This window comes from Vulpes lagopus, chromosome 1 (assembly GCF_018345385.1).
Source record: "Vulpes lagopus strain Blue_001 chromosome 1, ASM1834538v1, whole genome shotgun sequence".
Lineage (NCBI taxonomy): Eukaryota > Metazoa > Chordata > Mammalia > Carnivora > Canidae > Vulpes > Vulpes lagopus.
Genome location: NC_054824.1, coordinates 64905417 through 64914162, shown reverse-complemented (window position 1 = coordinate 64914162; position 8746 = coordinate 64905417). Strand labels below are relative to the sequence as shown.

General features: G+C 51.5%; 1 protein-coding gene across 1 annotated transcript in view; it reads right to left on the bottom strand.

The window, feature by feature from the left end:
- Positions 1 to 3697: 3697 nt before the first annotated feature.
- Positions 3698 to 8746, bottom strand: part of KIF6 (kinesin family member 6) — a 377491-nt gene continuing 372442 nt past the window's right edge. The window contains exon 23 of the mRNA XM_041753408.1: positions 3698 to 3802. The gene's annotated coding sequence lies outside the window, so the exon portion shown is untranslated. The remainder of the gene's footprint in view (positions 3803 to 8746) is intronic.

Here is an 8746-nt window from a genome sequence, read left to right as displayed (position 1 = left end):
AAGAGAGTTACGGGGTGCTCCTGAGGACCATCTTGTCTTACCCTCTGTCTCTAAGTTGGATAGATGTTTCTGGACCAAATCAGATGCTTCTCCTTTGTTCTGCCCAGGCCTGAATGGGTGCCCTCCACAGCCCCCAGGATTTCACCTATGACGCTTCAGGCTCCCAAACTGGGAAGAAGTCAGAATGGTGGGGAGACCCTGGGTGGCACAGTTGGTTGAGCGGCTGACTCTTGGTTTTAGTTCAGGTCATGATCTCAGGGTCCTGGGTTCGAGCCCTGCATCCAGCTCCAGGCTCAGTGTGGAGTCTACTTGAGATTCTATCCCTCCCTCCTCCTCTACCTCTCCTACTCGCGTGCGCTTTCCCTCTTTAAAATAAATAAATAAAATCTTAAAAAAGAAATCAGAATGGGAGTGAATATGCCTTGTGCCCAGTTGCCCTGGCTACAGAATGGGGCCGGGAGGATTAATCTGCCTATTGGGGGAACCCGAGGATAAGTAAACTGGGTGACAAATCAGAGCAAAGCAAATAGACACACAACAGCCTCCATCAGGAGCAGCACCAGGGTTGACGCTCCTCATCAGTGGGACACCTTTGCTTCATAGCTTTTGCTGATAGCTTTCTGTGCTTGAAAGCCTTTGGCAGTTTCCCTTCAGAGCATACTCTATTGGTAAGATGTAGGTGTGGATAAAAAAAAAAAAAAAAAAAAAAGCTAAAAGTATATCCTGACTTGAGATGTTCACAGTGGCTCGCTCTGGGGAGTGCAATCGAAGATGTTTTCCTCTCTTTCTCTTCTTTGCTTGTGTGTGAATTCGCAATAGCTTCATTGAGGCATAATCCACATATCATTCGCACTTTCATTTATTTATTTTTTAAAAGATTTTATGTTTTTGAGACAGACAGAGAGAGAGAGAGGGAACCAACAGGGGAATGGGCAGAGGGATGGGGGAAGCAGATTCCCTGCTGAGCAGGGGGCCCAATGTGGGGCTCAATCCCAGGACCCTGAGATCATGACCTGAGCCAAAGGCAGGTGCTTAATCAACTGAGCCACCCACGTGCCCCTCATTCACACTTTTAAAATATACAGTCAAATGGTTTTTAGTATATTCAGAAGCATGCAACTCTCCCCACAATCCCCTATCCCCACAAGCCCTCATCCCCACCCACCCAGCCTGTCCTCGGGCCTCTGGCAGCATCCATCTGCTGTCTCTGGGTTTCTCTCTTCTGGACATTTCATAGAAATCCAATTGTATTGTATGTAGCCTTTTGTGTCTGGCCTCTTGGTGTAATGTTTTCAAGGTTCATCCATACTATGGTGTGTGTCAGTACTTCATCCTTTTTTTTTCAAGATTTTATTTAGTTATTAATGACACACACACACACACACACACACACACAGAGGCAGAGACACAGGCAGAGGGAGAAGCAGGCTCCATACAGGGAGCCTGATGCGGGACCGATCCCAGGGCTCCAGAATCACTCCCTAGGCTGAAGGCTGGTGCTAAACTGCTGAGCCACCCGGGCTGCCCCCTTCATCCTTCTTTATATCTGTGTCATATTTCATTGTATGGATAGTGCAACATTTTATTTACCCATTTATCAGTTGATAGATGTTTGGGTTGTTTCTACTTCTTGGCTATAATGAATAATGCTGCCACGAATATTCATGTACAAGTTTTGGTGGGGATGTATGTTTTCATGTCTCTAGGAGTGTGGAGTGCTGGTCGTGGGTCACTCTAAATTTTTGAGTGATGCCAGACTGTTTTCCAAGGTGGCCGCACCATTGTACCTTCGCACTGGCAGTGTGTGAAGGATCCAAGTTCTCTGCTCACGGTTTCCTGTGATGAGCTGTGGCTGCAGGACAACACGAGCCGACTACCTACATCCTTTCCCTCCTTCCTGGCTCACGGAGCCCCACTTGCGTACTTGTCAGCCCCAGGCAATGGAGCATGATTGGTCTAACCCATCATGATAATCCTGCTCCCCCTGCTCTTAGCTGGGTTCCCAGGGGAGCAGCCCTGAGGGGTGGATCTGTGTATGAGCAGCAGAGCAGGGGAAGGCTGAGAAGAATGTGGGGCAAGCGAGGCCAAACAGGGGTCGACAGTCCCAGCTCAGCCTGGTTCCTGGAGAGCCCTGATGGGGAATGCACGCCCCGTGAGTCCCAGGTGGAAGCAGGGGAGCGGGGCTTTCGTCATCCCACACCAACTGGTTGTTGAGGCATCTCTGCCTCCATACACCAGTAGGCAAAATAGCTCCAGTAGGCTGTGGGCAGTGCACTGGAGCCCCAGGTCATTGGGAGGCCAGGCCATCGGAAGCAGAAATACTTTAAAGGAGGGGAGAGGGGGACAGAAATGGGGAGGGTATCAGAGGATCGACAATGCCGCTTGCACCCACCCACGTTCCTGGCTCCCTTGCAGCTGGGGCGGCCCCGTGATCCAGCTCTGGCCAGTTAGAGGTGTGCGGAGCCTGCTGTGGGGGTGTGGGGTAAAGCTCTGCCGTCCCCGCCCTGCTGAGGGCTCAGCTGCAGCCCCACCACTCCCCACATGGAGAACCGGCCCTGCCCAGCCACCTCGTGTCCTTCAGGGAACGGTCAAGATTGTTGCAAAGACACTCAGCTGATTCCTGCACACACCTCTCCCTGGATCTCAAAAATGTTAGAAACGTAAACCCTGTTTGTTCAAGCCACTGTTAGGTATCCTGTTACTTCCCAATGACTACACACGTTTTGATGTTTTGGCCATTGTTGTTGTTAATTGTTCAAGGTTTATTTGAGTTGGAAGACACATGAACACACTGCAGTTATCTTAAGTAATTGAAACAATTTGTGGTAGGAAGCTGGGAGCCGCTGGCGTTCTGGAACGACGGAGCCCGTGTCTTCACTCCTGCTTACTATCAGGCTCTGTCCCCTCTCCTCGTGGGGTGCCCCCCCTCACTCGTCCCATCCAGGCCGGCCATTCCCTCCCTTGGCTCTGCCCCAGAATTTCACTCAAGGCTGGTCCCCTGGCTTCCCCTTGGGGTCAGCCGCTGTTGTCCTCTGCTTCTTTCTCATCATACGTCTTGCTTCAGATCATCTGGGCGAGGCCACATGTCCAAGAGCCCCTTTTCCCATGGGCCACTTCACAGGTGGCGGGCGATCCTTGAGTCAAGTGCCAACTTCAGCCACTCTGGCCCAGCCAGGGGTGTGAGGGCATCATCCGTGCAGGTGTCACTTGGTGTCACTGTGGGGAAGGCTGATACCATGGCCTGTATGTCCAGGACAACGGAGGGGAAGAGAGAGATGTTGTAGAAAGTAAAAGCCAGGGGGAGAATTTTACCATTTCAAGTACGGGAATGATAATGTCGTGGGGTACAGGTATAGTGTCGTGGGGTTCTTGATCTGCTCTACGGCCCAAACCAGAACAACAAATAACGGGGAGCTGAGGTGTAGCAGGATGTGGAGGCTGCACATGGGGACATGCCGACGCTGTCACCGGCGCTGCCTCTGCGTCCTCCGAAGCACCTCATGTCATCCCTGGGCATGGCACCTGCCTTCTTTGCCATCTTGCTCCTTCTGGGTTCCTCGAAACCACCTGGGGCCAAGCTGTCCTGTATGAGGATCTCCTACACCCAGAGCGTCCCCCCCGACTCGGTGCTGTGCTAGGATGTGGCCTTGCCTTGGAGGAGGAAGGAAGCATCGAGATTCACAAAACTCACCCTTGGCTGGTTTTTCTTTGTGGTCTGGGAAGATGGGGTGACAGTGTTGGCCACCATCTTATCATTACAGACTTGCTAATTCCTGACTTTAAGCTCCGGTTGTACTTACACCTGCAAGACCAGATAATGATCAAATCCTCTTTTATTGCCCTAGAGAAGCTCAACGTGTGAAGAGTTCATTTAGAAAGCTCATCCGTTGGCGTCTGCGGGATCTCAGGCAGGTCTTAGCAACCTCTTTAGCCCGAGTGCCCTTGACGGGTCTGGACACCATCCACAGGTGACGGCGGTGGTTCTAAGGTGGAGGGAACTGAAGGGAAGGAGCACGGATGACCTGTGTGGGAGGAAGGGGTGGGTGCAGGGGGCCAGAGGTACTTCTCTGGTGTGCTGTGGTGGAGGGAGGGCTGGATGGGCCTTCACTAGAGCCTCCCTCCATCATCTCAGGTCCTGGACAGGCTCACTGGGGGACAAGACACTCCATTCCCTGGTGGCTGACCTATGGAGAATCTTCTGTGTGTCAGCAAATGGTCTTCCCCCTTGCCCGGCTGCTTGCTCTCCCCTTCCGGGTCTCCTTCTTCTGCTCTACTCCGGTGGCACCCACTGCCTGTGTCCTGTTCTCACACTCACTTTTCAAAAGACACCCAAAGACCTGGCTGGAGTTTAGGATCGAGTCCTCTTCAGGGGCACTTCCAGTACTTAGGAAAACCCCCAAGAGCACGTGGTGGTCACATGCTGGGTGGTCATGTAATGGCGGAGTTGGTGGATGGGGGTCAAGCCAAGAGGCCCTCAAGACCCCGTGCCCCACAGAGGTGATCTTCTTTCTCTCTCCCTTGACTTATTCAGCACACACTCATGTTGAGCCCTCTGTGCCTGGACCCCTGTTTCTGCCACTCCCTCTGTTGGTTGAGGCCTCACTCTGTCGGTTTAGGGGAGAGCCCTCATGGCCATGGGGACCTGCCCTGCTCACCCAGTGCTCTGTCCCCTGCTCTACACCTTCTCACGTGGGCACCCGCCACTGTGAGTGATGGATGGACACGGGGCATGATTTATGATTCCTTCCAGGGAATGATTGCTTGCTAATGGGCAGAGCCAATTTGTGCTCCCCGAGTGGGGAGGGCAAAATCAATTAATGGAGAGTCTGACCTAGCCAGGCCTGATGGCAGAGTGTGGCCTGACATCCGGCCGTGATAAGGGACTTTCTGAGGCTGAACTAATAAAGAGATTGGAGGAAAAAGAAGAAAAACAAAACCCCTCTCAGATCAATTTCGTGTACAATGGGCAGAGAATGCAGAGCAAACAGAGCAGCTGGGCACGGGCCTCTTTCCGTCTGAATGAGCCCCGAGATAAGGAAGAGGACAGGCCGCCACCCCGCCAACCAACATCGGTATTCACTCAGGGACTCACTCGATAGGCACATATCCGCGCAAATGAGAAAGGGCACGTTCCAGACCGGAACTAGAGGGAGAAGATAAGGCCTACCTGCCCCAGGTACGTGCCCTGTGAGTAAAGGGCAAGGGGAGAGAGGGAGCCCTGCTTTCTGACCCTGCCTCCCTGACCCCACCGGATTGGCGGCTGCTCGAGGCCAGAGCAGCAGGTTCTGCATGTGGCCTTCTGGGCTCCTGGATGTGCCCCTGGGTCCCCCCACCATGAAGGGTGTCAGAGAGTGTCCTGGGTGGAGGTGGGTGTGGCATAGGTTTGTTGGGGGCCTCACCCTCTTGGCCAAGAGAGTGTGATCTCTGGGAGCTCCAGCCCAACTGTGTGGCCAGCAGAGAGGAGGGACAAAGCTGAGGGGTGATTTGAGGGAAAGGCTTAAAACAAACAAACACAGCTGGTATTGACCTTGTTCAGATTTTCCATTGTTTGTTTTTTTTTTTAATTTTTATTTTTGGGCAGCAGGATTCCTTTCTCACATGCCGTCTTTCCCCGTGCCCCAGTACGTAGCACCATGAAGAGTGGAACTTTAGTTGAAGTTGGAGAGGGGGTTCCCACTTTTACTGGCTCCAAGGCCTTGATGGCAAGAATCCCTCACTCGTGATTTTGAAATAAATGCCCTTGCTTCAGTTGGGCTTACCTCAGAGCAGATCCTGAGGCAAAATCTGGGTGGGGGCAGCTCATGTGGGAAGTGATCTCAGGAAATAATCCCAAGATAGTGGGGAAGAGAGACAGGGGGGTGGTCAGTATGAGGTGAGTTATTGAACAGGTGACCTCTGGGAAACTGTGTGGGACACACTTCAGAGTTGTCCCACAGGAAGGCGAAGAAGGTGGGGGTGTTTATCCACCAGCCCCCACCCCTCATTAGTTGGGGATTGTTCCAGGAGGGGTTAACTCCTGCGTTGCTGGCCTGCCCTGCATTGGGGTGGAGAGTGCTCTTGTGGCCAAAGAGAACTGTCAGGTAGGCAGACAGGTACCTGAGACAGGAGACCCTTGGCGTGGATGGGGGCTGTTCACTAAAGCTACATGGGACCTCCAGGTGAGCTGGGGGACATGGGCGGGACACTGCCAGTGTCTATCAGACTCTTAATTCTCTACCCTTTCTTCTGAGTCATTGTGGTTGGTAAGTCCTGCAGGGCAGTAGCTTATCTGTGGAACCTAATGAAGGAGTGGTTCAGCTTGTGAGACAATTGCTCTTGGGAGACGATAGGAATGGGATCATGCCTCTCTCTCCTGATGGCCACTAAATTTGAAAAATGCAAAGGGATCATTAAGGGATCTATCAGATACTCCATATTAAAGAAGCCCTACCACCCCACCCCCCAAGAAGCCCTTATGTCTCCTTACATCTGCATATTATGAAAAACCCAGAGTGGTAAGATGCATTAGAGCAAAATCAGAAATAAGCCCAGGAAGACATGGACCAGGATGTAGATGTGGAGTGTTGACCAGGTACAGCCCATCTTGGTGGAGCCTCCCTAGGGCCCGGGAGACATAGTGATTGGAGGAACTGGGAGTACAGATAAGGTTAGGGCTGCTCCTGTTTACATAAGCAATTCGATTGAAATGGTGCCAAATTCATGAGTCCACGTGAGGTATCATGTTTTATTGGTGAAGATTTGGAATGTAGTAGAGAACAGGTACTCATGGATTTGTTTCTTGTCCATTCAATGCGTCCAAAGATCCTTCGTCCTGTGTCTGATATATTTCCTATGTGAGAGTCACTCAAGTTAGCAGGTCAGCACCATTCTGGTAGTCTAGTCTTGAACAATGTTGTGAACGGAATGATCTGTTCACCAAGCTGTTCTCCCAGAACCAGGGATTGACCAAGGGGCCCCAGCACAACTCCATAGGCATTAATCCTAGAGTACCTTGGAGCAACTGGTCAACCACCCCATGCAAGAATAACCTGAAGGAAGAAAAGAGAATGAGGTCCACATGGGAATGGTCAGTGATGCTGTTGGCCATGGCAGGTCCCAGCACTAGAGGGGGATTTAGAAGCTTTCTGACAAGGCCCTTCAAAGTGTTGGGTGCTCTGAGGCATGGTTGAGGGCATCTTCTGGCCTGGCTTTAAGGAAAGTCATGGGAAAGGCAAACCCAAAAGATATTTCAGAGGAGAGATGAGAATAGTATCTCACACCTGGGACAGGGAGTGCAGGGGGATGAGGCTGGTCTGGGGAAGAGCTGCCTTCTCAAGACTAGGAGTTGAATGAAGTAAGAGGGAGGGATCCCTCATCAGCTTCCTGCTTGCTGGTTGCTCTGAGTTTTCCCTCAATGTGCATACAGTGGGCTCAGCCTTGCTTGCTGGCACTTGGCAATGGGAACCCAAATAGAGCAGCTAACCCTAAAAAAGTTTGCCACTTCGTCCCTTGCCCTTACAGCAACATTCAGGCCCATAACCACTGGCTACTTTCCACACAGGAGATGGAACCCATGTCAAAGGAAATGCTTTTTCTTCTCCCACATTTTACATGGATATTTTCAACTTCTAACATTCACAGCCAAGTTTTCCAGATCTCCACTGCCTTGTTGCCCCAGTAGACCCCTGGACACACATCATGAAATACTCTCCCTCCATATTCTTTGATGGCTCAAATCTCCCAAGTCCCCTTATTTGCCATGCTCCTCATTTTTAATCAACTGCTCAGCCCCAGCCCTCTTCACATCATCAAACCCAACCTGCCATTCTAGCCCTAAGCCTGCCTCTTACCCACCTTGACAGTGAGCCCAGGCCCATCCTATTCCACCCAACTCCTTCTGAGCTTAGATTCCCTTATTTGTTTGTTGTCCATCTCCCTAGTTAGAATATAAGCTGAAGAGGGCTGGCACTTTCTCTGTCCTCGTGCTCTGAGTCGTTGGAACTCAGTCATTCTTGGTAGCAGATTCCTTGATGAACGTGGAGCCTGACATGGGGCTTGGTCTCACGATTCTGAGCTCGTGAGAGCCGAAGCCAAGAGTCAGACACTTAACTGACTGTGCCACAGGGGCCCACCCTTTAAACGTTTTTGACCTTTGTTTAGAAACTCACTGAAAACAGTTTGACTCTCTTGAGGCTTACTGTTTTTTTTTTTTTTTTTAAACATGTTGTCAGGTAGGACCAGAATAGCTTTGATCAATGGCTAATTTAGCCTCACTACCTTACGGGGTTTCTGTTCAATGACTCTTTGGTGAGAAGGTTTCTCAACACTGTGGCTGTTGGGAGCATGAACTATTCCCAAACCTGTGTTGTTTCTGGAAATTGTTTTGCTTGCTCCTTTCTGGTGGTTCTTTCCCTGGCCCTGAGCGATTTCCTCCCTGAGCAGCTTGCGCTGGCAGCCGTGAGCCGAAGCTTTGACAGTACCCTCTGGAGATCTTTGGAGTGTCTGCTCTCAGTCTGCAGCGCTCGCATCTCTGGTACTTGGCCTTGCCCCTGGAAGCCACCTTGGCCTCCTGGGACACCAACCCTCTCCCTGTTCAACTCAGGAAACCACTTGGCGCCCCCTGGTGGCCTTTCCCTGAACTGGGGCCTAAGCCCCGCACGCGGTAAGTTGTAGCAGTGGTAGGGCTCACCTCATTGTTTCCCTTCTCTGGCGGGTCAGTGTCCTCTAGTGCCTTTTTCCAGCATCTGAAAGCCATTGCCGTATACGT